Source organism: Dryobates pubescens, chromosome 3 (genome assembly GCF_014839835.1).
Source record: "Dryobates pubescens isolate bDryPub1 chromosome 3, bDryPub1.pri, whole genome shotgun sequence".
NCBI classification, from domain to species: domain Eukaryota; kingdom Metazoa; phylum Chordata; class Aves; order Piciformes; family Picidae; genus Dryobates; species Dryobates pubescens.
Genome location: NC_071614.1, coordinates 47,488,434 through 47,515,348, shown reverse-complemented (window position 1 = coordinate 47,515,348; position 26,915 = coordinate 47,488,434). Strand labels below are relative to the sequence as shown.

General features: G+C 40.2%; 1 long non-coding RNA gene across 1 annotated transcript; it reads right to left on the bottom strand.

The window, feature by feature from the left end:
* Positions 1–411: 411 nt before the first annotated feature.
* Positions 412–11,859, bottom strand: LOC128899467 (uncharacterized). The gene is made up of 3 exons (XR_008463110.1): positions 11,734–11,859; positions 3,269–3,316; positions 412–553 (listed from the first exon to the last, which is right to left on the bottom strand). It is a non-coding gene; the product is annotated as an uncharacterized LOC128899467 (long non-coding RNA).
* Positions 11,860–26,915: the final 15,056 nt, after the last annotated feature.

Below are 26,915 nucleotides of genomic sequence, written 5' to 3'. Positions count from 1 at the left end.
TCACACAGGATCTGTTTCTACCTTCCTTTCTCTGTCTAATTGGCCATCACCCTCTATATACAGTTTCACATTTTGCTGTTCAAGTGAAATACTGCAGTGATTCAGCAGTGGCACCTACAGGTTTATGATGTTTGCATTAGCTTGATTTTGGGGGGTTTTGTGTGCTAGTCTAATATAAGTAAACTGTATAGAACTGTCCAAAGTGGTCTGATATTAGAGTCTTAGCACATTCTCATGGTGCATCCAAGCAGGATTAGAGAGATACCTGAACAGCTTTTGAGTCCCAAAGGGTACCTGCTGCAGACAAAAGTGTCTTCTGTCTTTTATAATGGTCGAATACTGTTCCTGGTCACAAAGGCCATTTCAAAAGTTATGTCAAGTTCCAACTGAAAAGGAATACCATACCTTGAAAGGAAAAACCAAAATGGGATCAGGAATTGCCTGAACACAAGAACTTAAACTCCAAATAGTGATGAAATTTTAATGATGATGCTGAAATTTTATTTCTTCAAAAATTACAAGATTCTCCTTTGGAGCATGTCTCTTGTTCCTTCTGGAAGAAAAAGTAGAACACAAGTAGCTCCAAACACAAAGTAACAATGTGGGGCATTAACAAGATTTATATCAGTAGTCACCAGGCAGTATTCAAGAGGTGGAAAATTGGGTGTATCTTGGTTTTTGAGAAGGAAATAACAGAATACTTATCAGAAACCACTGAAATGTTTCACTAGTCAGCTCTTGTATATGGGAAAGAAAATAGAGAAAACCATGATTTGGATTCCTTATCTTAGGAAACAGCTTTTGCAGGATTAAAACTGAAGGTTTCTTATAGTCAGATTCCTGCAATAATAAAGCAAGGCATACAGCTACTTTCGCTAGATCTGCATATACCCCAAGGCTGCCAGCAGAGGTTATGTGGACTTGCAGTGAATGAAACCTGACACAACCTCTCAGATGTGAGCAATTTAGGCCAGGCTAATGTGAAATTCAGTGAGGTAAGCATGTAGAAAACCTTTGTGAGTGATTGCAACATCCATGGCACTTACATTAAGTGAAACAATAGTGTGAGAGAATTTCAGTGGATTTGTATATGCTTTAATCAGGAATGCAAGACTCTCCAAAATATCTAATGAAGGATGTCACCAAATGTGGGCAATACTAGCATGAGATGGATCAAGCATCCCTAAGAAAAAACAGATTTCACACCATGTCTGTCATGCTTGTAAGGACTGATATAAGTTAACAGGAATAGTCTAGAACTCAGTTATTCCCTCTTAAAAAATTGCTTAGCTAAGGAATTTTAATTCACACTCCTATGGTGATTCACAATAAGATCTCTCCAGCTTTAAGTCAGAGACCCTTGACAGTACTGGAAAGAAGATACATAGTGGTTTGAAGTAGAAAAAAAAAACAGTTCATACAAAAGTGATCTTCACTTTTAAATACATTATTTTGATAATGTCTTTAGCAAAATTAATAACTGCCGAAGAAATCCTGGACACTGTTCCAATACAAACTCTGGTTCTGAGCTCAGTGCCTTTCGTGTCATACATTTAGACAAATGGTCAACAGCAAAGTCCTCTAGATCTGCAAACACTAATCACAAGTCCCTGGCTTAGAAGCCTGGTTTGCTGCAACTGACCAGGGCTATGTAACGGGCACAAACTTGGACATTATAAGTTCCATCTAAACATGAGGAGGAATTTCTCTACTTTGAGGGTAGTGGAGCACTAGATCAGGCTGCCCAGAATGGTGGTGGAGTCTCCATCTCTGGAGTCATTCAAAACCCACCTTGATGCCATCCAGTGCTGCCTGTTTGGGTAAAGGGGTTGGACTAGATAATCTCCAGAGATCCCTTCCAACCCCTATCATTCTGTGATTCTGTATGAACCTCCACAGTAACCCAGCTACAATGAGATGGGGAACAGCTTCCACCCAAGGGCTTAGAATTTACATAGAGAGATGGGAACATTTCATAACGCATTACTGAGTAATAAACAATGACCAACCCATATCCTTAGAGAAAGCTCCCCAAAACCATTGTATTTGCATTACATTGGCAGATATTATACTTGGAAAGAGGCTATCAGATTTGTTTACTTAAGACACATCCTTTGGTTCCAGGTCTGCAAATTATAGAAAAACGTTGACTTGGGTGAAATAATTGTGGTGCTTACATGTAATTAGTCTAGGAAAGAGTGGGCTTTACTAACAGTAACAAATGGAAGACGCAAATCTTTACTACACAACTGTTCCTTCTTTTCCTTTTTGATTTCTTTGAAATCTAACATATTAAATGTGATATTCCATGGATAACACTGGAGTTTTCATACCTGTAAATTCCTAGTGCTAATGAAACAGAATATTTAAATGCTTATTGAAGTGTCTTCTGCTAAACAAAGAATGGGCCATTACTCCTGTTTATTAAAAGTCAATGCGTACAGTAGATGATTTCTTGATGATCACAGCATTTGCTGCTACCAATTATAACCTATTTCTCTTTAATCTAAGAAGTCCAGATTCCTCCAGCTCATAAAATATCTGAATGCATTTGTGCCATCTCAAAAGCAGATAAACCGAATTCTTAGATGTTTTATTTATGGGGTTTTGGTTGTAGCAAATGTTGCAAATACAGTTGAGTAGCTCATACAGCAACATAACAGTACTACTTAATTTATACTCTCTATATTAAGAATGAAAGTAGAGAATTGTGTGACATTTTATTTCAGTTATTGCTATGTAAATGATATGTCTAGAAATACACATAAATGTATGTATACCTCAAACCCAAAAATGGTTTTTAAATAAATGGTGCATAATTAATTTTCTTCCCATATCCAGGACACACTGAATGGAATTCAAATATTAAGAATGTAAGACATAACCTCTCTGCAAGTTAACAGCCTTGGCTGTAAGTACTTGTTCTCTCCACATTCTGTTTGCCTTGTATAAATCATACTGACAGTGTAAGACAATGGAAGTGCAAAGCTTTCCTAAAACAAATGTCTCTAAAAAATTTAGAGCATAATCTTCAAGTCTTGCTTTCTTCTACTTTTACTTCTTATATTATGTTCACTCCAGATGTCCCTTGTAGATAATTCACTATTAATGAGCAGTGTAATGGCACCAAAATGAGGATCATCACCATGGAAATAATACTAAAAAGTCATTTCTTCTTCTCATTTCACACATAGGGTACAAAAATGTTTGCATGCATGCATCAAAAAACTACAAGTTGCAAGTAAATCATAGGTATACATGGGAATACCTCTTTGCCTGCAGACAGTATTCCCCAATCTCCTCTTCCTTACTATCACTGCAAAACAGGACAAAAAAATTAAGTCAGTAAATAGAACTGTTACATGTGAGTTCTGGGTGCTTACAAACATGACCTGCTTTCCCAGTTCAGCATGTAAATCCCATAGAGGGTTAATTATGAATTCATGCTTAAAGGTATTTCCATATGGTAAAATGTTGGAGCATTTGCTTAAACTTTTAACTGAGTGGGCTTTTTTGAAAGTGAGCCCAATTCATCACTGTTTATTTAATTTGCATTTGAGTAGGCTATGTATTTTACAAAAAGGTTCTAAAAAGTAAGAGCATAGATTCTTTCATGATATAAAGACGTGACTCAGTGGGGGAAAATGTGCACTCAGCACATTGAAATACAGAAATACAGTTAGAGGAAAAATTTGTGAAGTTCTTAAGCTCATAAGTGTTCTACATATTTTACAGGTGAAAGGCACAGATTTTAGGTCTATATTGTGGTCAATATTGATTTTCAGTGCTGTAGTATGTGTCAGAGGGATTTGTGAGGCAAAGGAATTTTCTGGCCGAGTAGTTTTAGAACACCAAACCATCTATACCAAATGTTTTTTCTTAGCACCTACTCAGAAATCAATTGAATATTTACACTTAGCAAGTTTATATTAATTACAGGCTAATTCTAGTAAATTACTTGCTTCATGTAAGCTCCACCTACATTGAATGACAATGATATTTCTCAGGGAGTATTATACGTTCTTTTAAGGGCAAAATTGCAGGGAAAGGCAAAAAAACAGAGGTGGACAGTTTGAAGAATATAACAAGTTATTTCAGTTTGCCTATGGAATATTCCATTTGAGCTATACCAGATCCAGAAGAGCCTGATTTGCTTTGTTGGCAAAAATTAATTTGAAAATAAACAAATTTGCTACATTTCAGGGATGTAGTAGTAAAACCACATTTTGGCAATAAGGTCCAAAGCAACAACTGTGTTGGTCTGAGCATTTATTTTTACTTTTCTTCAACTCCCAACAGCTCTTCAAGCAACAAGAATCATCTGTAAAACTCACTATTAAAACCTCTGTGAGAGTCAGAGCAATTTGAAAGAGGCTTTGGAATTAGCTAAATCTATCTAAAATCATTTGTTCCATTTAAAGTGAGGCCCATCTGGAGCTGAATCTGTTGAAGGATGTGAAGTGCAAGAAGACAGGCTTCTTTCTACAAGTGCATCGTCAACAAAAAAGTTATCAAGGGAAAATGTGGGCCTACTGCTGAAAGGGACAGAGAGCCTGATAACAAAGGTACTCAATGCCTTCTTCACTTCAGTCTTTTGTGTTACAACTGGCCTTCAGTGAAGACAACTGTCACACTCTTCTCAGTGGTATTTAGATGGGATAAGATGCATAATACAGGAAAACATGTGAAGTTGTTCAAATGCTCATACACATAACCTAGAGAGATTATAGAGGTTCCATCTCTGGAAACATTCAAAACTTGATGGGATAGGGTTCCTGGGTAACCTTCTCTGAGTGACTGTGCCTGAAAAGGGGCACTGGACTAGGTGACCTCCAGATACCCTACCCAGCCTTATTCTTTTTGTGATTCTACAACAAAATTAAGGAAAGAAAGCCAGAATTACAGAACATTTCTCTTGCTGTAATCTAATTTATGCTGAAATACCCCTAAAGAAAAAATTATCTCTTATTTCAATTAACTGTTGGCTGTTTTCCCAAGTAGAATGATGGAATCATAGAATGGTGGGGGTTGGAAGGGACCTCCAAAAGTCATCTAGTCCAAACCCCCTGCAGTAAGCAGGGACATCCTCTGTTAGATACGTTGCCTAAAGCCTCATCAAGCCTGACTCTGAGTATCTCCAAGGATGGGGCATCACTACCTCTCTGGGCAACCTGTTAGTGTTCCACTACCCTCAGGTTAAAGAACTTCCTCCTAATGTCCAACTTAAATCCACTTCTTTCTCATTTAAAACCATTGGCCCTCATCCTATCACTACAGGTCTTTGTAAACAGTCCCTTTCCAGGATTCTTGTAGGCCCACTTCAGGTACTGGAAGGCTGCTATTTGGTCTCCCTGGTGTCTTCTTCAAGCCGAGCAACCCCAGCTCCCTGAGCCTGTCCTTATAGGAGAGATGTTCCAGGCCCCGGTCATTTTTGCAGCCCTCCTCTGGACCCACTCCATCAGTTCCATGTCCTAAAAAGAGGAGCAAGAAGAACCTCCACTATTTATTGGACTGGGAGGGGAACACAGTAACTAAAGATGAGGAAAAGGCTGAGGTTCTAAATACATTCTTTGCCTCCATTTTCAACAGTGAGGCAGGAGGACCTCAGGATAACTGGCCTCTCTGAGGTCTTTTCCAACCTTATTGATGCTGTAATTCTTATGTTGAGAGCTCCAGAATAAAGGGGGAGAATCATCTCTCTTGATATGCTGGCCACACTTCTCTCGATGCAGCCCAGGACATGATTTGCCTTCTGGGATGCCACAGGGCTTTTCTATCCTTTTCCACAGGGCTGCTTTCTATCACCTCATCCCCCAGCCTATACTGATAATGAGGATTGTTCCCACTGCAATTCATCTCATTATTTCAAGTTGATGTTGTCTATTTGTTTGTTTGTACTTTGCTGTTATGTGTTGAGATTGTAGATTCTTTCCATGTTTGGCAAGGACTCCTATTTTGCGTGTACAAGAAGATTCCAAGAAGATTCCATGAATACACCATTTTCTGAATGGTAAGTACAGACAGCAGATACTTGCTTTGTGATTGACAGTGCTTTTAAAACACACTGAAAAGCCTGTTTCTGTTAACTATTTATTACTAAAGCTGTTTCAGTAAGATATTAGTTAGGGAAGAAGAAAATGTATCTATCCATTATGGGTGCTGTAATTTATTTGTGTGATTCTGTTTTCCTGCAGAACAGCCTGGCAGACCACAGCAAACCTCTTTGTGGTAAAGATTACTACCATGCAAGTAAAGTGACAGTCCACTGCTAATGATGATAAAGATATACAGAACAAAAAAGCAGGTGGGTCAACCATCTATTAAACATGGAGCAAAGCAGAATACTGCCCATCATTCCACAGAATGGATGGTTTCTTTTATAAGCAATAGTATTTTCCTAAAGTCTAAAAATAATTTTCATGTGCTTTCATATTTTTTTCTTTTAAAAAAATGGTCATATAAGCTTTTATATTCTTTTTTTCTTATTCAAATCTCGTCAAACACATGTTTTTCTTTAGTGTGAAAAAATGGCTAAAACAAAATATGACAAACATCTGAAAGATCACGAGTGGAACAGAGAGGTTGGCCAAGCTTCTTTGCCTCTTGCAAAACAAAACTATGGGGGATCAATTTAGAATAGAATAGACTAGACTAGACTAGAATAAACCAGGCTGGAAGAGACCTTCAAGATCATCGTGTCCAACCTATCATCCAACACCACCCAACATAAGGAGATATGCAGGAAACAAATGAAAGAGTTCTCTTCGTGTAACAAAGAGCAGATTTAAGGAACTACTTGCCAGAAGGCAACCAGCACCAGAACAAGGGGACACAGTCTCAAGCTGTGCCAGGAGAGGTTTAGACTCGAGGTGAGGAGAAAGTTCTTCACTGAGCGAGTCATTCATCATTGGAATGGGCTGCCCAGGGAGGCAGTGGAGTCACCGTCCCTGGAGGTGTTCAAGAGGAGACTGGACATGGGACTTGGTGCCATGGTCTAGTTGTGAGGTTTGTTGGGACAGGTTGGCCTTGATGATCCTTGGGCTCTCTTCCAACCTTAGTTATACTGTGATACTGTGATATTGTAAAAGTATGGTGAGTGCTAAAACCTTACAGGAGCATTAGAGACAACTTCAGAGGTATTAAAACCACTGATGGTTATTAAATACTCAAGGACCATACATAGGTCAAGAAGTCTCTGAGTCTTATATAAGCCTGAACTAGGCATTTTCTCTCTAAAAGTTAGCTTCCAGTTCATCTTTCGTATGCTTTTAGTATCATTAACCCTACCCTGATGTTAATATTAACGTTACCAAGTAACAGTCACGGTAAGCTGAAACTACTGTTCAGAGTGTGTGGGAGGAGAAACAGAACTTGGAAGATCCCTGCTGCCAAAAAAAAAAAAAAGTGAATTGTAATTAGCTTGCAGACAGAGGAACAGCAGCTACTGGTGTGTAGACCAGTGCTCTACACTCTATAATAAGTCTCAAACACCGTGGAAAACACTGAAATTAAATGCTTAAATTTGAGCCCAAAATTCTGAATTAAAGTCTACCAATGCCAGCAAAACGAGTCATGGGAAATCTGAATGCAGTGGATTTACTCTTCAGTTATGGTGGCCTTCTGCACATGATGCTATGGCAATTGTGCTGCTATGTGACATCTGGGTGAAAAAAAAGAGAAGGATTTATAGAATAGAATAGAATAAACCAGGTTGGAAGAGGCCTTCGAGATCATCATGTCCAACCTATCATCCAACACCACCCAATCAACTAAACCATGGAACCAAGCATCCCATCAAGCCTCGCCCTGAACACCCCCAGCGATGGCGACCCCACCACCTCCTCAGGCAGCCCATTCCAGTGGGCAATCACGCTCTCTGTGTAAAACTTCCTCCTAACCTCCAGCCTAAACCTCCCCTGACGCAGCCTGAGACTGTGCCCTCTTGTTCTGGTACTGGTTGACTGGGAGAAGAGACCAACCTCCGCCTCACTACAACCCCCCTTCAGGTAGTTGTAGAGAGCAACAAGGTCACCCCTGAGTCTCCTCTTCTCCAGGCTAAGCAACCCCAGCTCCCTCAATCTCTCCTCATAGGGCTTGTGCTCCAAGCCCCTCACCAACCTCGTTGCCCTTCTCTGGACACGCTCCAGCAAGTCAACCTCCTTCCTAAACTGAGGGGCCCAGAACTGGACACAGTACTCAAGGTGCGGCCTAACCAGTGCAGTGTACAGGGGCAGAATGACCTCCCTGCTCCTGCTGGCCACACTGTTCCTGATGCAGGCCAGGATGCCATTGGCCCTCCTGGCTGCCTGGGCACACTGCAGGCTCATGTTCAGTCTACCATCAACCAGCACCCCCAGGTCCCTTTCCACCTGACTGCTCTCCAGCCACTCTGACCCCAGCCTGTAGCTCTGCATGGGGTTGTTGTGGCCAATGTGCAGAACCCGGCACTTGGATTTCAAAAGAGGCAAGTGAAAAGCCCTACTTCCAATTTTCTTTTTAAGTGTATAATTAGCTGGAAAGCTTATAAACATTTGAACAGCAATAAGATGTAGTTTACTTTTACATATATCTTAGCATAAATTGGGGTCACATGTCATTATGAAAATGACAGTACCCTCTTTGAGATCACTTTAAGAGGATCATGTTGCCTGATCAGTGTTGGGAATAGCTGAATTTAATGAGGGCCACTGAACCTTTAATGTACTTCCTTTTTATTCTTCAAAAAGAGTACTTACGTTCAGAGCTTCAGTCATATTGGAAGAGACTGTTCCATGTCACTTTTTGTGACAAGTACTAGAGTTTTTGTTTAGCCTGTGGTTCCAAAGATAATTGGCGATGATTAACTAAATATGATTCTTCATGATGGTTTGAAACCTGAATTTTGAGAGTGTATAATGTGAAAGATATTTTGACTCTTACTTCAGATGTTCGTAGACTACTACTGAAAACTGTATTTAAGCCTTGAAGTTAGGGGTTTTCCTTTAAATGCTACCAAGCTCAAAAATGCTTTCCCGTGGAAAAATATTAGCTATAATTATTAGCTATGTTAGCAATATTAGCAATATTAGCTATAACACAGTCTCTCTGATTTGCTCAAGTTTCTTAAATACCAGATATCATTTAGGTGAATTTGGGACTGAGTAAAACTCTTTTGTAATTACAATTGCACTAACTACAGAGGATTCCCCTTAAAATGCATCATTATTCCCATTATTATTTTCTGGTGATTGGTACAAGATGCAGTTCCCCTCCCAACTCACTATCATTTCACATACCTTCAACTCCAGCCAGCGTTACCACAGTGAACTCCCCACTGGGGATCTCATTACAAAAAGAAATCAGGTGCTCCAGGTCCTACTGATTTCATTCATAATTATTGGTGGATGAGAACCTCAGCCTTGTATGTGTGTTAATTGCTTCCTGGAGGTTTTTCACTGTATTTTGTACAGACTAGTCCAGCGTAAGCTAAATGTTTTACTTGATGTCTGATTTCAAGTAAAGGGAGATCTCCAGATGTCAAAGATTTACTTCTATAAGCATGCTTACTTGGTGTAAGATAGAGTATACTGGGGCTGTTCAGCATGGAGAAAAGAAGGCAAGGCTCTAGGCAGATGTTATAATAGTTTTCCAGTATGTGAAGAGAGCCTACCAGAAAGCCAAGAAGAGACTTTTTACAAGAGCTTGTAGTGATGAGAGGGAACCTCTTTAAGCTTGAGGATGTTTTCCTTTGGCGAAAAAGGAAAGGACTGGAATATGAGATATGCTGCAACTTATTGCCATCCTCCTGGGTTTAGGGTGGAGAGTGCTGCACTGAGGCATGACAGAATCATAGAATGGTAGGGCTTGGAAGGGACCTCTGGAGAGCGAGTCCAACCACCCTGCTAAAGCAGGATCACCTAGGGCAGGTCACACAGGAACACATCCAGACAGGTCTTGAAAGTCTCTGGAAAAGGAAACTCCACAATGTCTCTGGGCAGTCTAGTCCAGTGCTCTGTGACCCTTACAGTAAAGAAGCTTTTCCTCATGTTCAGGTGGAACATCCTGCGTTTCAGTTTGCATCCATTGCCATTTGTTCTATTACAGGACACCACTGAAAACAGACTTTCACCTTCTTCTTGACACACACCCTTCAGATATTTATAAGCATTAATAAGATCTCCTCTCAGTCTTCTCTTTTCCAGACTGAACTGCCCAGGTCTCTCAGCTTTTCCTCATGAGACAGATGTTCCAGTCCCTTAATCATCCTCACAGCCCTCCATTGGACTCTCTCTAGTATATCCCTGTGATCTTACCAGATATTTAAATAGCATATTCCTCAATATTACTACTGGGTTCAGAGTCCTGTAATGCTTACTTTGCCATAACTTCTGGTGCTGTCACATACAATGCATCCATATCAATATTAGCACTTCAGTTAAAAGTCTCTACAACATGAAGTATTATTGATTTCATTCCAGTCTATTGGAAGCAGACAATTCACATCAGTGGCTCCATTCAACAACCACTGCTTCCTGCAGTCTAAAAAGTATTTTATAAAACAGACAACAAATCCCAGGACAGAATTCCTCCTTCCAGCAGGCAGGGGTTATCCTATTGGCCGAAGAGAGGTTACTTTTCACTGTGGCTCCCAATGTTTAAATGTGACTCTAGATTCCATTGGGATCATATATCAGGATGGATACATTTAACATTTTTCCTGTTTGTTCAATTTCCTGTCATGGTAACCATGGTGATAAGCTCTGCAGGAATTAACATAATCATTTAAAATATATTAAAGTCACCCAATATCCATTTTAATGTATTCTGAGATATTAGCACAGAATACTGTTAGTGTCAAGGTCCAGTGGATTTCCATAAATGCCATTAAGCTAATTGATCCATCTACTAACAGCACCAGGAGACATTTGATACCACTTAAAGTGTAGTATTTCACTTTTCTGGACCAGTTCCAAACTATAGCATCACATATGGGCAAGTCCCATAGCTTTCTATTTATTTATACAAGAGGAGAATTAAATCATAGAACTGAAGCATTATCCACGGCTATTAGCAATGCACTTCTGCTGAAAAGATTTTAAGGATTTACTCAGCAGTACCCAGCAGTTCTATAGACTGCTTTTCCATTTTATATTCTTTGCTTTACTGTACAGTGTGGGGTTTTTCATACTACTGTGCTATTTGCATTCACTTGAGTAGGTGATTGTGGTGAATTTTAAATAGGAAATTATTCAAGGAATGTGTCTATACCTTGCTATATTGGGAATCAAAAATGAAGAACAGGGTTTGCAAACAAGAAAATAAGTAAGCTAGGTATATCATAAACAGGGAAAAAAACACACATCAGTTAATCACAGGCAGTAAGACATCATTATCTTGGAGTTAAGGTTGCTAAGCAATCTAGCTGGTATAAAACCTACACAGCAAAAATGTTGCCATTAATGAACTGTAAGTATGGTAATGTTCAGAGTAACATAGATTGAACTGATAACACTGTATTGCATATACTCCCTTATCTGTACAAACCAGACAAGTAGCAGTGCAAGTATGTAAACTCATTCCCATTTTTCATTCTATTAATTTTTAATTCTGTTGAACCTTTTATCACTGTGCAATAACACACTACAGAAAATATAGGTCTAAAAGACAACACATAATGGAAATTAAATATCAAGTGAGGGTTGAATTTAAGACATATTGTCACTTAGGTAAGCATGCTATGGAAAAGTGTCTTACCTGAAGATGTTTTGTGTGCAGCTCCTTACTTCATTCATAAAAAACCTGTAGCTGTAGAATTGAAAGACCTTTTAGGAATTTGGGGTTTTCATCTAAATTCTACTTCTCATCCCAGGTTGATCAGCTGCTTTGTCCTCAAGGCATGAAAAATCACTCTGGAAAATATTAGCAGAAAAATAAAACAAGTAGATTATAATAAATCCCCTTAAAACACTTTGTGGGCATATTGATTTTGTCCTTGTAATTTCAGATTGTTCTCCAGGTATTTACTAAATAAGCATTTGATGTGGAAAAGAGGCTGAACACACCAAAATGATGACTAGAGATGTTCATCATGCAGGTTTTATTTATAATAAGTGGGGATATCTGAATCACAGAACAGGAGTGGGAGAGAAAGAAGATTACACCAACTTCTTTTTTTAACCTAGGAGAGGCAAAAGCTGAAACCTTCCTCAATCCCATCAAACCAAAATCCTGCAATTTCAGGAACTACCTCCCTGGCTTCCTCCAGCAGTGCCTTCATCCTTGCACATCAAGTTTGTATAAAGCTGACACTGGTGTCACCAGAGCCTGAATCTGATGCTGTGGTACTAAGCTCTTCAAAATTAGCAAGCTGCTAAGACAAGCATTACTTGTCCTGGAGCGGAGCTGGGTGTGCTGTGGCTGGGCATAGCCTTTCTTTTACCATGTGCTCCTCATGCTCCTGTTCCTTACCTACACACTGTGTTCTAGGTTATTACTATCAGCCTTTGGGGGGAAATAAGGCAAATTCAAAACAGCATTATCTCATGAAGGTTATGCCTTAAGCAAAAATGTCAGATGTCCAAACAATGGCACTTAGAACTTCAAAATTCAATTGCTTTTCTTGATAATATATGAAGATTTAGTGGATCAATATTCTGCTTCTTTGGAACTCTATTCTGCAGCTCAGACGGGGGGGGTTGGGGGGTGGGTGGGGGTGGGAAATGTAAGAGAAGCAAGAACAAATGCATTTGAAGTTGATTTAGAACTTCAGTTAAACAAAATTATTTCCCTTATACCTTTGACCCATCATGGCTGCAACATTACTTACACTAACACTGTAGGACTACAATTACTTTTAACCTATGAACTACATACCCCTTCAGATTATCTTTCTCTGGATCCTTGTTGCTTCAATACTCATCCCAAGGGCTTTTACTCTAGAGCATTTTTCCTCAGCTGGCTTACTGACCATAGAGCATCACAGCAAGACAAAAAGAGAAAGACATTAAACATCCAGTGAAAGATTTATGCTGCCTTCAGTAAATGCTAGATCAACCCAACAATCGTGCATCAAACTGTGTTTTGATTAATGTGTTTCAGTGAGAATATATTTCATAAGCAAAGCTTACGGAAAGAAAACATCTATTTTTGTTTCTCCAAACCACCTTCCAGTGAATGGAGCACAGAGTTAGAGCATCTTGGCAGTGATCTTTTCTGTTGGTGAACAGCACATGACCACGAACAAGAGAACTATTACAGCAGTTTCTCATAACTAGTTGTCCAAAGAGCATGGGCTGTCTTTGTATAACTGGAAACCGAATTCAAGTCTTCTGCATCCCAGGCTCAGTGAACCAATTAGACTTACCAACACAGGAACAGCTCTCTCTTTAATGGGTATCAACTGTCTGGCCTCTATAACCTTTCCTCTTTAACCATGCAACTTTGAATAACTTGTTTTGACTTTGAATAACTTTGTTTTGTATCAGGCCATGTCTCAGGCAGTTTGAACTTCCAGATTTATTTGTCATGAATCTACCCTTCACTGGATGATGCTAATTTGAATATCCATCTTTCTCCTTCTTTTACTTCTGTGATCAAGAGGAAAGATTATCAATCTCATGACAATACTCACTCAAATATAGGAATTTAGGTTAATTTGGACTAAGAACTTTCCAAACCCATGAGTGGAAATCATAGAATACATAGAATACATAGAATAAACCAGGTTGGAAGAGACCTTCAAGATCATCGCGTCCAACCCATCAACCAATCCAACACCGCCCAAGCAACTAACCCACGGCACCAAGCACCCTGTCAAGTCTTCTCCTAAAAACCTCCAGTGATGGCGACTCCACCACCTCCCCAGGCAGCATCTGCATTAATAGCTGTAGACTGTCCTCTGTGGACTTTTCTTCCTTCTTCAGTAGCATTTTTGAACACTATTTATAAACAAGCTCATTGTTCCGCCTTATTTAAGCGCTATTTAATATAATGGTTTTCCTGTTTTGCTTTCTATGTTTAGAAATGGGAAGGAAGAACCTGAAAAGGAGGAAGAAAGAGAACCATCACCTTGATAGCTTTGCAGTAATAAATAGTTATTGCTGTCTCTAGACTACTTGGGTAAATGAGCCATCTAGCGATTACTACTTCTCTGGAGCTGACTGAACCTGAGATCCCTGTGTGGTTGCACCTCAAGGGTGCCTCTTTAACTTTCACGCAGAAGCAGTTATCTTTCTCTGGTCGGAACCTGCTCCTTCTCTTCCTCAGCAGGATACTGACCTGAAACCTCCTTATAAATTACAGTGATCATTCTTGCATCACTCTGAGTGGAATTCAGCACCCGTGTAACTCTTCCTTCAGTGGCTAACAGAAAAACAGCTGATCACTGTCTCACTTTTACAGACCAAAACAGCAAGTCTGGGACAAAAGCACTAGGGAAAAAGCAGATAAATGACTATCAATGACCTGGTAATCAAGCCAAGATTTGTATCAACTTTATCCACTCCTGGACAGAGTAAGAATTTCTTTGCCAGAGCAAAGGCTCTCTCTCCACTCATTTTGCCTGTATTTTTCTTCCCTCTTAAAATGGAAGAAACAAGTATTCAAGGCTGAACTGAATACACCAAGTACCCTGGCAGGATGTCTGTTCACTATGCCCCACAGAGTTTGCATTTCAAAGGAGTGAGATAGCAGAGCTTTATATCTCCCCTGTGACTGCATCCCACTGCAGAGCAGTTGATGCAAACTGTCTTGGATGACAACAGGTGGAAAGAAGAAAAGTCATGAGTAGGCCCAGCAGCATCCACCTCCTTCCTTTGTCCCTACAGGTCACATTTGCTCATTTTACTTACTGGGTGCCACTTTTTTCTTCTTATTATTTTAAAAATTATTTTTCCTTTTCAGTAGAACAGTTTCACTCTCCTGCATTTCATTTGATGCACCCCACAAAGACACACCTTGGGGTAGCTGCCCCTTTTGGGTGCATCCTGCCGGAGCTCCAAATCTGGGTGCCTTTTCCCACTTTCTGTGCTACTTCCTCATCACATACATTAGGGATCTGCATTAGCTTGTAACTTTAGTCTCTACAAGAAAATGGTCTTGTTCAGCCAGGAATTAGGCTTGTATGAAGGTAATTCCCTCTTCCTCAGCTACTCCCACAGCATCTCATACAGCAAGGCTTTTGCTGAAACTTCTGCTTGGCAGCCTGCTCCAGTCTCCCGCAGAGAACCTGAAAAATACATTTTTTTCTCCTGTAATTCCTTTGTGACATTTCCTGTAGTTTTACAGTAGACAAGATTCAAAGGAAACAAAATACCATGACCAACAAGCAGTTCTGTACTAGGTAAAAATTCCAGCTGTGCTTGTAAAATAGAAGATAGGATAGCAGTTTGTTATAGCTTTGCAAGAACAGCACGCTGCGTTGCAGTCATATTTAGATACTGTCACTCTTAACTATGAAGCTTCCACTGCCTCGGTCACAAGTCTCACAAGTGTTTCAGCATGTTGGTTTTTTTTTTTCCTCCTTTATACTTTACTAACATTTTAGAGTTCTGACTGTGGAAGACTTGCTCTAATTCTTCCTTACTTAACATCCCAGCACCTTCTTTTCAACTGTAGGTATTTTGGTTGTTTTCACCTTTGAACCTTTCTTCTTGTGCAGGATGGTACATAAATTATGCACTTATCTTTTCCCTCCAGCCATTTTAAAGGTGAAGAAGAACTATTTCTCCATAAAAAAAAAACAAAAAACCACAAAACAAAACACCAAAAAACACACTATGTACATAAAATGAAAATCAATTAAACCCAAACAAAGCCAAAGCAATTTAACTCATAACATTATACACATGGTACAGGTCTATTTCCTTGGGTACCTGGAAGGAGCTTTGCTGTAGTATCTGCAGAAGCTGCTGTAGATTTTTACTTTTCTAATCTCATAATAATCAGTAATGTTTAGTTTAGATGAAACTAAATTGGAAGTGGACATCAACCATTAACCAGCATTTAGTTCACAGAATGAGTCTGATGTAAACCCCAATACTCCAAAACACACAGTGAGTACACAGCCTACAACACCACGGTTCTTTCTGCACATCCACACCCAGTACTCAACACTGTTTGCTAACACAGACACAGCCTATAGAACTGAAAAGCTCACAGAGGAACAGACTGTATTTTAACACTGCTTGGGATAGAGGCTAGGTCCTGTATTTGTTGTCATTGTGCTCAGAATGATAAGATCTAGATTGAAGCCTCAATAATTTTTAATACTGCAATAATTATAAAACCTAGATATATGACAGGAGGAGAATAAGCTGCAACTCTGGAATCAAAGTAGTTATAGGTCTCTAACTAGAAGTGGACTGAGGCTGCCGGGCAGAATGAAACTAGGACTAAGTTCTCTACTGCAATTGTAACTAAATCAGAAGGTGAGACTCCTCTTTCCATTCCTACTGTCAGATGAGAAGATGGAACAACTTCTGACTTACTGAGTCAGCAAGGCTTTGCAAAATAACAAAGATGCAAGTACTTTCTTATGCCTAAGGCTTGCTTTCTCAAAAAGACATAAATATAAATCATACACACATAAGTATATATACATATATTGATTGCACTTTCAGAGATACTATCATCAGCTGGGCAGAGCAAGGAATGTACTCTAAGTGATAAACTTAGAAACACTAATGCATGTTTTCACAAAGTAATGCATCTTCCATGTAATACCAATTCACCACCACAAGCATTTCAGATTCCTGGTTTGTATGCTTCCAGTGGTGTTAAACTGACCTTGTTCTTTAGAGAGAAATCTTTTCAGCTGAAAAAAACAGACCTCAAATTCAGCCACTTTCCACCTCCCACACTAAACTATGGCTATTTTCTTGTCATGAATCTCTTTTGAGTAGGACTGCACACACAAGAACCATCTTTTGGAGAATCTACAGAGGAAGAATGTTACTTGTCATTTTGGTGCACTTTACTACTTTCCAATCTATATAAAACAAAGTGAAGATGTACAATATGCACAAATATGTGCAATATGTACACTGTACAGATGTACAGTGGTGTCATGCGATAGAGCAAGGAACAATGAGTACAATCTGGAAGGCAGCAGGTTCCACCTCAACATGAGGAGAAACTTCTTTACAGTGAGGGTGATGGAGCACTGGACCAGACCACCCAGAGAGGTTGCAGAGTCTCCTTCTCTGGAGACTTTCAAAACCCACCTAGATACATTTCTCTAAGGCCTGCCCTAGGTGATCCTGCTTTGGCAAAGGGGTTGAACTAGATGGAGGTCCCTTCCAATCCCTAACATTCTCTATGGTTAATATATCAAGCCTTTTTCAGCTTTTGGGAACAAGTGGAAAGACTCTTCTTGAAAAGAAAGCTTTCTAATATTTCATAAAGACAGCCAAAATAGGGCATACTAATGGTAGGACATTTGGGAAAAGGTATATATTTTAAGGCTGATTTGATAAATTGCCATAATTAAGGACTTCACAATGGCTAGGCCTAATGCAGCTGCTCAGGTAAAGAAGAGTAGTGTGATTCTTGCCCTTTTTTCTTCTCAAGAAAATGCTGGTGACAGATGGAGCTGATTGCCACTACACCACAACCCTGCAGAATCAAGAAAGGTACAACGCAGCAAAAAGCAAAGTTCAGAGCACACAGCCAGCGCATACCCGTAAGAGGAGCTGTTTTCTTATACATGCAGGAATTTACTACTATTGTGGCTTCCTCCCTCCCCTGATTACACTTAGAGCTGGAAAACAGAACATAGCTCTTAAAAATCATGTAATTTGTGACTCTGTTTGAAACCAGATAAAACAGAATTAGTGACAATACTGTCCAAATAAATCTCTTTAGGATATAGATTGAGATAACTAATAACATATACTTTGTTTACACTTAAATTATGTCTGAATCAAACTTGGAGAAATGCTGTATGTTTGCCTACTATGTAACTCCAAAGACACAGAACTAAGCAACACTGAGGATTTTGGTTACATTGAGCTCACTGAGTTTATATTCCCCACCTTTAGGCATTAACACCAAGGCCAGGATTGTGGCTGCCTTGCACTGCCTTCTGGTCAGCTGAGGGAGAGAAGTGCTTCCAAGGCTCAGGCAAGTTTCAGGTCAGTATCAAATCTCTCATACAACTTCTTTCTCTTTCTCATTCCTATAGAAAGTCTTAACAGAAGAACCTTAGTTATATGATTGATGTTAAATGGTTTTAATTTAGATTTGGTATTCTGCAAGTTCATACAAAGAAAGGTTTTGGGTCCACAATGCTTGTCTTGATCAAACTTTAAAACATGCAGGAGAATTTTACTATGTCATCCTCAAAGACAAATTTGTTCCTAAGTAACTAGTGGAAATAGAAATAGTAATTTGTTATCAAATAAAACAAATATTTACCAAATTAATACATATGCCTCTACTAAATGTACATTATTCTTTTTCCTCTGTTCCCTGTGCTGTACTACTATTTAAGTTTTCTAGTATCCAGATAACCCATAATCAACAGAAATCTTTGAAGGAAGTCAGTATTAGCTAGGGACTGAAGGAATAAAGTAGGCAAAGAAAGACTTCTCATTAAATATGTTCAAGTGCAAAAGAGCAGAGCACATCTCAAATGTGATGCTTCTGACTTTACTCTCACATACAGGGAGAGTTCTGACTTCACTATCACAAGATACAGATTTTGTATTGACCAGATGTTTCTGGAACAAAACATCAGCTTCAAGAGTAGGTCTTCTGTCTTTACAAATTTCAGGATGTCAGCTGAAAAGATGTTATTTCTTATGTGTTTGATATAATATTGCAATATAATATTAGATCTGCACTTAATTATGAGAGGCAACTATGTAATCCACTTAATGATACAGAAGTAAATATAGCAGAAAGGGATAGTGTACTCTATAATGAATTTTGGCAGCTTCTTACATTTCAGAAAATAATATACTCTATCCAAGAAGCTGAAGAACTGAAAGAGCAAGCAAATACTCACTGTATGCCTGAAGTCTGAAGGGTTATTCACCACGGTACTAACAAGCTTCAGAGCCAATAGCTGAAGATCTCATTAAAGCACAGAATATATTATGCATATTAAACCAGTAAGGCCTGGCTGATTGCTAAGATGTGCTACAGAAGTGTAACATTTCACCTAGTTTTACTGCTAGTTTTCTGTCCAGCTTTAACAAAGTGCTTTTGAACTGGAAAACTGCTCTAAGAAATTCTCTACTGCATTTTTTCTTTCCTAAATTGATGAAATCCATTTAGATTGGGTTTGGTGTGGCAATGCCAGCGACGAGCAGTATGAGCAATCTGGCAGTGCAGGCCTAGAGCCTGACACGGTGGTAGGCCATGCTCAGCAGAAGTGCAGAGCCAGCTACCAGTATGCCAAGACAGTGCTGTGCTTGCAGCACTGTAACTAAAACAAGACGCTGGTAGCTAGAAACATAGCAAGTTATCTTGGGACAACAGGACATGCACCTGCATCAACAAACCTCGTGTGTCATCAGTAGTTGGACCAATAATCTATAATAGTGTGATGTGTGGTCACTCATAGGGGACCAATGAGTCCATGCCAACAAGGCACTCCAAGTTTATATAAACTGTGGCAGTTCCCTTGCTATGCACTTCTTTTTCTGCCTGTCCTGTCTCCTCTCCTTCCATGCTTTACTGTGCCATGCTTTCACCATAGGCCTGAGCCATAGGCCTGCAATGCTGGAACAATAAAGGATCAATACCTGATCATATTGGTCAGCCGTATTGATTCCAAAAACCTCCATCGTCGCCGAATCTGGCTAAAGTTTGGTACTGTGAACTGTATTCTGTTATCAAAGGATCTATTCTTGCATCAGTTCACAAAATATTATGTACTATAAAGCCTTAAGCATATTAAAAAAGATGCACAGGTGGCAGGTTTTCACATGCTTAGGTTCTACAACCATACTACTCATTTACCTTATCATCATATGTGAATATTCTTTCAATCACAAATTATCTACTCTGTACAATCTGTATATCTACAATTAGTAAAACTAAAACAAAATAAATATATATATAGCTTTAGTTAAATATCTATGTTCCAAGGGGAAAAAAACCACAAAAACCAACAAAAAAACCCCACCCCACGACCCCACACATCACATTTTTTCTTCAAAATACTGAAGGAAATTAAGCATAAAAATTGAGGGAAACATGTAAAGGTGTTCACTGTTTATACAGAGAGTACCTAGTTCAATTAAATATTATTTCAAGAATAAGTAGTTTTAGAAGCATTTATTTGATCCTTCATCCAAGTGTGTTAAAACATGATGTGATCACCATGCACTCTTGGGTAAATTTTGACTCTGAAGGGTAATCCATGATCTGTTCAACAGCTGGAAGCCTCAAGGCTTCAAGCTAAGGTTCCCCTTTACAAAAATTGAAAATAATTAACTATTGTAAATAAGGTCTATAGTAGGATCTCTGTCATCTAAGCTCTCAGATCAGGATCTAATGCCATCTGGTTCTTTTATCGAATTCATTCAGGAACAGTGTGGCCAGCAGGAGCAGGGAGGTCATTCTGCCCCTGTACACTGCACTGGTTAGGCTGCACCTCGAGTCCTGTGTCCAGTTCTGGGCCCCTCAGTTTAGGAAGGAGGTTGACTTGGTGGAGCGTGTCCAGAAAAGGGCAACAAGGTTGGTGAGGGGTTTGGAACACCAGCCCTGTGAGGAGAGATTGAGGGAGCTGGGGTTGCTTAGCCTGGAGAGAAGGAGACTCAGGGGTGACCTTATTGCTCTCTACAACTACCTGAAGGGGGGTTGTAGTGAGGCGGAGGTTGGTCTCTTCTCCCAGGCAACCAGTACCAGAACAAGAGGGCACAGTCTCAGGCTGCGTCAGGGGAGGTTTAGGCTGGAGGTTAGGAGGAAGTTTTACACAGAGAGAGTGATTGCCCATTGGAATGGGCTGCCTGAGGAGGTGGTGGGGTCGCCGTCGCTGGGGGTGTTCAGGGCGAGGCTTGACAGGATGCTTGGTTCCATGGTTTAGTTGATTGGGTGGTGTTGGATGATAGGTTGGACACAATGATCTCGAAGGTCTCTTCCAACCTGGTTTATTCTATTCTATTCTATTCTAAAAGCATGGAACACTCACTAAGTTGCTGACCTCCATCAAACTGAGCTCTGTACTCTTCTAAAATAGAAATTCTTATACAGGAGAAGTCTACTCAGATCTTTTGTTTGGAGAGGGTCGCTGAAAAGGTAGGTCAAAGTTTTAAATAAATCTCTTCAGAAGGTGCATTAGTACCTTATCCAGTAAACGAGGCTTGACAGGATGCTTGGTTGCATGGTTTAGTTGATTGGGTAGTGTTGGATGCTAGGTTGGACACGATGATCTCGAAGGTCTCTTCCAACCTGGTTAATTCTATTCTATTCTATTCTATTCTATTCTATTCTATTCTATTCTATTCAGGCTTCTTCAATATTATGAATGATGCCTGAATGCAGTGGCACAAAGACATCTATCAAGCTCCTGAAGTAGTCAAGACCTCAGGCACAAAAACCTTTACCAATCAACGTGAAAAACTCAAATATATTTCCAAGCAAATAGGACTCTGCTGGAGCTTTCAAAAGCTAATAGACAGTGTTGTATGAAGCTGTCAACATGAACCAAACAGATATCCTTCAGGACTTCCTTGCTTATTTCCTTCAGTCAATCCCTAATAATTACTTCTACTGTTGGACTTAACTTTTCCTTCAAAACAGTAAAACAGTTATTTGAAAACCAGAAACACACCTTCTCACCTGCCCGTTAAAACGAGTCGGTTTTGCTGTTGATGCCTTCTCAAGCCATTTAATCCCTATATGTGTCCTTACCTTTGTCTAACAATTTGTGTGACACCTTTTCTCATTTTTATTCATTCACATACTAGCAAAGCAAGCAATTCATAGAGGGAGAACAGAAAATAGCCTTTCAGACCGATGGGATGGAAAAAGCATAACAAAAGCAGGCAAGAAGAGGTAGTCTTGCCAGTTCTCGCAGTTGCCATGGCATTTTAGACTTCTTGTCTAAAATAGCTGCAGACTTTCTCTCAGGCAAGTAAAGCAGCCACAGGAGTCACTCTTCATCCTCTCCGGGAGAGGAAATTTATTTTCCTCTCACCTCTTGTGCATTAAAAGCCTACCTTGTTCATGGTACTGTGAAATACCGAGCTCACTCTGAATTTCACATACAGCCTACACCACTTGCCACACTGACTCTTCTTTTTCAGTCTCTCACCTTCACTACTGAAACTGTTCCAACATACTTCTCTCCATAACTTTTTTTCAGTGTTTTGTATTAGTGAAGCAATCCTGTCACTGTGCTGGTTCTAAATCTTCTGCATCTACAGCATAAAGTATAATTTTCCCTTTCCTTCACTGAAATCTGTCTTATCCAAGTGCCCAGGAAGACAGACAAAGCCCAAACCTTATCTTCATAATAGAATAGAATAGAATAGAATAAACCAGGTTGGAAGAGACCTTCGAGATCATCATGTCCAACCTATCATCCAACACTACCCAATCAACTAAACCATGCAACCAAGCATCCTGTCAAGCCTCGCCCTGAACACCCCCAGTGACGGCGACCCCACCACCTCCTCAGGCAGCCCATTCCAGTGGGCAATCACTCTCTCTGTGTAAAACTTCCTCCTAACCTCCAGCCTAAATCTCCCCTGACGCAGCCTGAGACTGTGTCCTCTTGTTCTGGTACTGGTTGCCTGGGAGAAGAGACCAAGCTCCGCCTCACTACAACCCCCCTTCAGGTAGTTGTAGAGAGCAATAAGGTCACCCCTGAGTCTCCTCTTCTCCAGACTAAGCAACCCCAGCAATACTTTGACGATTGCACCTATCAATCTGTATAATGTCCAAGAGGAAAGGAAAAGGAATAACTCCTCCTACTCCAACTTAATCTCATTGAATAAGCTGATAAAAGACAAATGTCCTTTTCCTGGAGCCTGAAAGGGAGTTCTTTTTGGTGCACTTTGTCTCTTTCACTTAAGTGACATCACGTATATTCCCAAAAGGCACTTATGCTTTTGAGTGATCTAAATCTCTGCTGGCTGTACTCCCAACTCCCTTTTTTAGCAGTGGAATTGAGGGTGTGCCTTGTCACCTCCAGGTATCTAACAACAACAACAAAACGTTTCAATTTTGTATAATATCTTTCCCTTCTCCCAAACTTCTCTTCCATCACAGGAACACTCAAACTTATTTCTTTTAGCTATTGCTAAATCCTATCTGCTTTGCTTTCACATTGTTCTCTAAATCTGTTTTCCTCTCTCTCTGATCCTGAAATCATAGTAGATACTTTTGACATTACCCCTTTTCCTGCTTGTCATCCGTGGTTTATTGGGAATACAGCTGCTATCCAGTCCCCCAACCTTGCCACCTGATTTTTGGCATCCCTTTATCTTTCACATCACATTCAGCTTTTTATTGTCAGCTTCAGAACTCTCTCTTACCTAATCTAACATCTCATGCTTCAGTTTAGCCTCTGGTGCCATCTGAGCTCTCCAGCCTGAATGCCCTGTTTCTGAGTCCTTTTCATTGTGTTCTCTACCAGTACTTTGATATCTTTACCCAGTAATATTTTTCTTTCTGGAATAATCTCTACATATTCTAGATAAAGGCTTTATTATTCCTTCATCTCTTTCCTGTTGATTATAAATCATAGGATTCTTATAATCTTATTGTATATATGAACTGTAATTATTTATGTATCTTCATTTTAACACCAGATGAGAGAAAACTTCGATAAGTTCTGCAGAAAAATACTTTTAAAACCTTTTTTCCCCCCTCTGAAATACTTTCTAGATTTGAAATCAGCAATTATCACTCCTACATTTGCAGACACATTATATTATAGCTAGTCAGCAGCACGCAATCCACATTTGGTTTGGTATGTATCAATGAATCACAGAATGTCAGGGGCTGGAAGTGACCTTGAGTCACATCTAGTCCAAACTCCCTGCCAGACCAGGATCACCTGTACCAGGTCACACAGGAACTCATCCAGGCAGGTCTTGAATATCTCCGGAGGAGGAGACTCCACAATCCCCTTGGGCAGCCTCTTCCAGTGTTCTGTCACCCTCACAGTCAAATAATTCTTCCTCCTGTTTCCATGGAACTTCCTATGCCTCAACTTCCACCCATTGGTACTTGTCCTGTCATTAGACATTGCCAAGAAGAGCCTGGCTCCATCATCTTCTTGGCACTCACCCTTTATATGTTTATAAATATGAATGAGGTCACCCCTTAGTCTCCTCTTCTCAAAGCTATAGAGCCCCAGCTCACTCAGTTTCTCCTCATAAGGAAGATATTCCACTCCCTTAACCATTTTTGTGGCTCTGCACTGGACTCTCTCAAGCAGTTCCCTGGCCTTCTTGAACTGAAGGGCCCAATACTGGACACAATATTCCAGATGTGGCCTCACCAGGGCAGAGTAGAGAGGCAGAAGAACCTCTCTCAACTTACTAACTACACCCCTTCTAATACACCCCAGAATGGCATTGGCCTTGGTGACAAGAGCGCATTGGTGGCTCATCATCAACCTTCCATCCACTAGGACCCCCAGGTCCTTTTCCCCTTCACTGCTGTCCAGCAGGTCAGTCCCAAACCTATACTGGTACATGGGGTTCTTTCCTAGGTGCAAGACTTCACACTTGCCCTTGTTAAACTTCATTCCATTTCTCCCTGCCCAGCTCTCCAGCCTAAGTACTGCTGAATGGCAGCACAACCCTCTGGTGTGTCAGCCACACCTCCCAGTTTGGTGTCATCAGCAAACCTGCTCACGGTGTTCTCCCTTCCCTCATCCAGGTCGTTGATGAATACATTTAACAGTACTCAACCCAGTACTGACCCCTGAGGAACTCCACTAGTTACAGGCCTCCAACTAGACTCTGTCCCATTGACCACAACACTTTTGACTTCTCTCCTTCAACCATTTCTCAATCCACCTCACTACCTGATCATCCAGACCACACTGCCTCACCTTAGCTGCAAAGATGCTGTGGGAAACAGTGTCAAATGCCTTACTGAAATCAAGAGAAACCACATCCACTGCTCTACCATCATCTATCCACCCGGTTATGTTCTCATAAAAGGCTATCAGGTTGGTCAGACATGACTTCCCCTTGGTAAAAACGCTATCTTGAGTAACATCCCAAAACAAAGGCTCTGCCATCAGAAGTCACACTACTTTCAATTTGAATGCACAACTATGACAAATTAGAATCATAGGTAGGAAAAGACCTTTAAGGTAATTGAATCTAACTCTTAACCTAGCACTGCTTGTGCCAGGCAAAAGATGTACTGCTCTGGACAGCTTTCATTCCATTTGGGAAAAGAATAGGAAGAAAAAGAAAAGATAGCAGGAGCTTTCAAACCACTCTGCACTTCAAGGCCTGAGCAACGAGAAGTATTCAGAAACTGTAGGATTCATTGTTCAGTTCTTTATGCTTCCTGCTCTTCCTTTGGAAAGGCACACTGATCAGAGCCTGCTGCCTTAAACCAGAACTTCCAACCCTCAACCTAGGACCACTTAGTACAACCACACTATTTATATACTGGTCAAAAATGCCAGATTTGCTGCTTGTAGCTGTACACCAGCTTAAAAAAAAAAACATTAACAGATCCATGCAGCAAAGGAAAACAGATTGCAATATCTCAGTAATCTGAAGGTCGAAGTTCAAGGCAGGCTTGTACATGACCTCCTCTTAGATTATACATGCAACTGATTTCTGTGCAAGTAGTAAAAATACCTGAGCTTAAGCCAGCTACAAAGCTTATTTCCATGTCTAACCACATTGCAGTTTTGCAATCCCACACCTTCACTTTTTACCTTTTCTCTTCTCATATTGGGTGTTAGGAAGAACTTTTTCCACCAAAAAGGCTGTGAAGCCCTACAGCAAGCTGCAGAAAAAATTCTGACCAGAGAAGGTTGTATGAACATAGACGGTTTTACTGTTTTCATCACTGCAACACTGAGGTGTCTTTCCAAGCAGCATCAACTAGCACTTCATTTTCACTTAAGAGTTAAAGTAGTGCATAGGATTTAGTAACTTTCCCCCTCCTTTAGTTTTCTAGGTCAAGAGTTGGACTGGTTGGTCTTTGGGGTCTCTTCCAACCAGATATACTTTGTGATTCTGTGTAATTTCTGTTATGTAATGGAAGGCGCTCCTGAAACAGCACAGACCTGTGACATCTACTTCAACATTTAAGACAGAGCACAAATTTTCTGCTTCAAATAGATGGTGAAAACCTGTGCTAAACTCCCCACACACCCCCAGGCCTCCCAAAAAGTCTAACCAACAATCACTTGTTTTACTTACTTGACCATGCAGCCAGCTTCTAAACTTACCTCATGTCTCCATTTTTAATATCTGAAACTACTTGGGGAAAAGAGGCTTTGGTTTGTGCTTACATCTGCTGCTATTTTGTTAGGGCCAATGCATTTTACATGTTTTAAATTCCTCTTTATTAAGATCTTTACCCCTCAGCTAGCAGTGAAGAGAGATGCACCAGTTTACTGGATAAGGTACTAATGCACCTTCTGAAGAGATTTATTTAAAACTTTGACCTACCTTTTCAGCGACCCTCTCCAAACAAAAGATCTGAGTAGACTTCTCCTGTATAAGAATTTCTATTTTAGAAGAGTACAGAGCTCAGTTTGATGGAGGTCAGCAACTTAGTGAGTGTTCCATGCTTTTAGAATAGAATAGAATAGAATAAACCAGGTTGGAAGAGACCTTCGAGATCATTGTGTCCAACCTATCATCCAACACCACCCAATCAACTAAACCATGGAACCAAGCATCCTGTCAAGCCTCGCCCTGAACACCCCCAGCGACGGCGACCCCACCACCTCCTCAGGCAGCCCATTCCAATGGGCAATCACTCTCTCTGTGTAA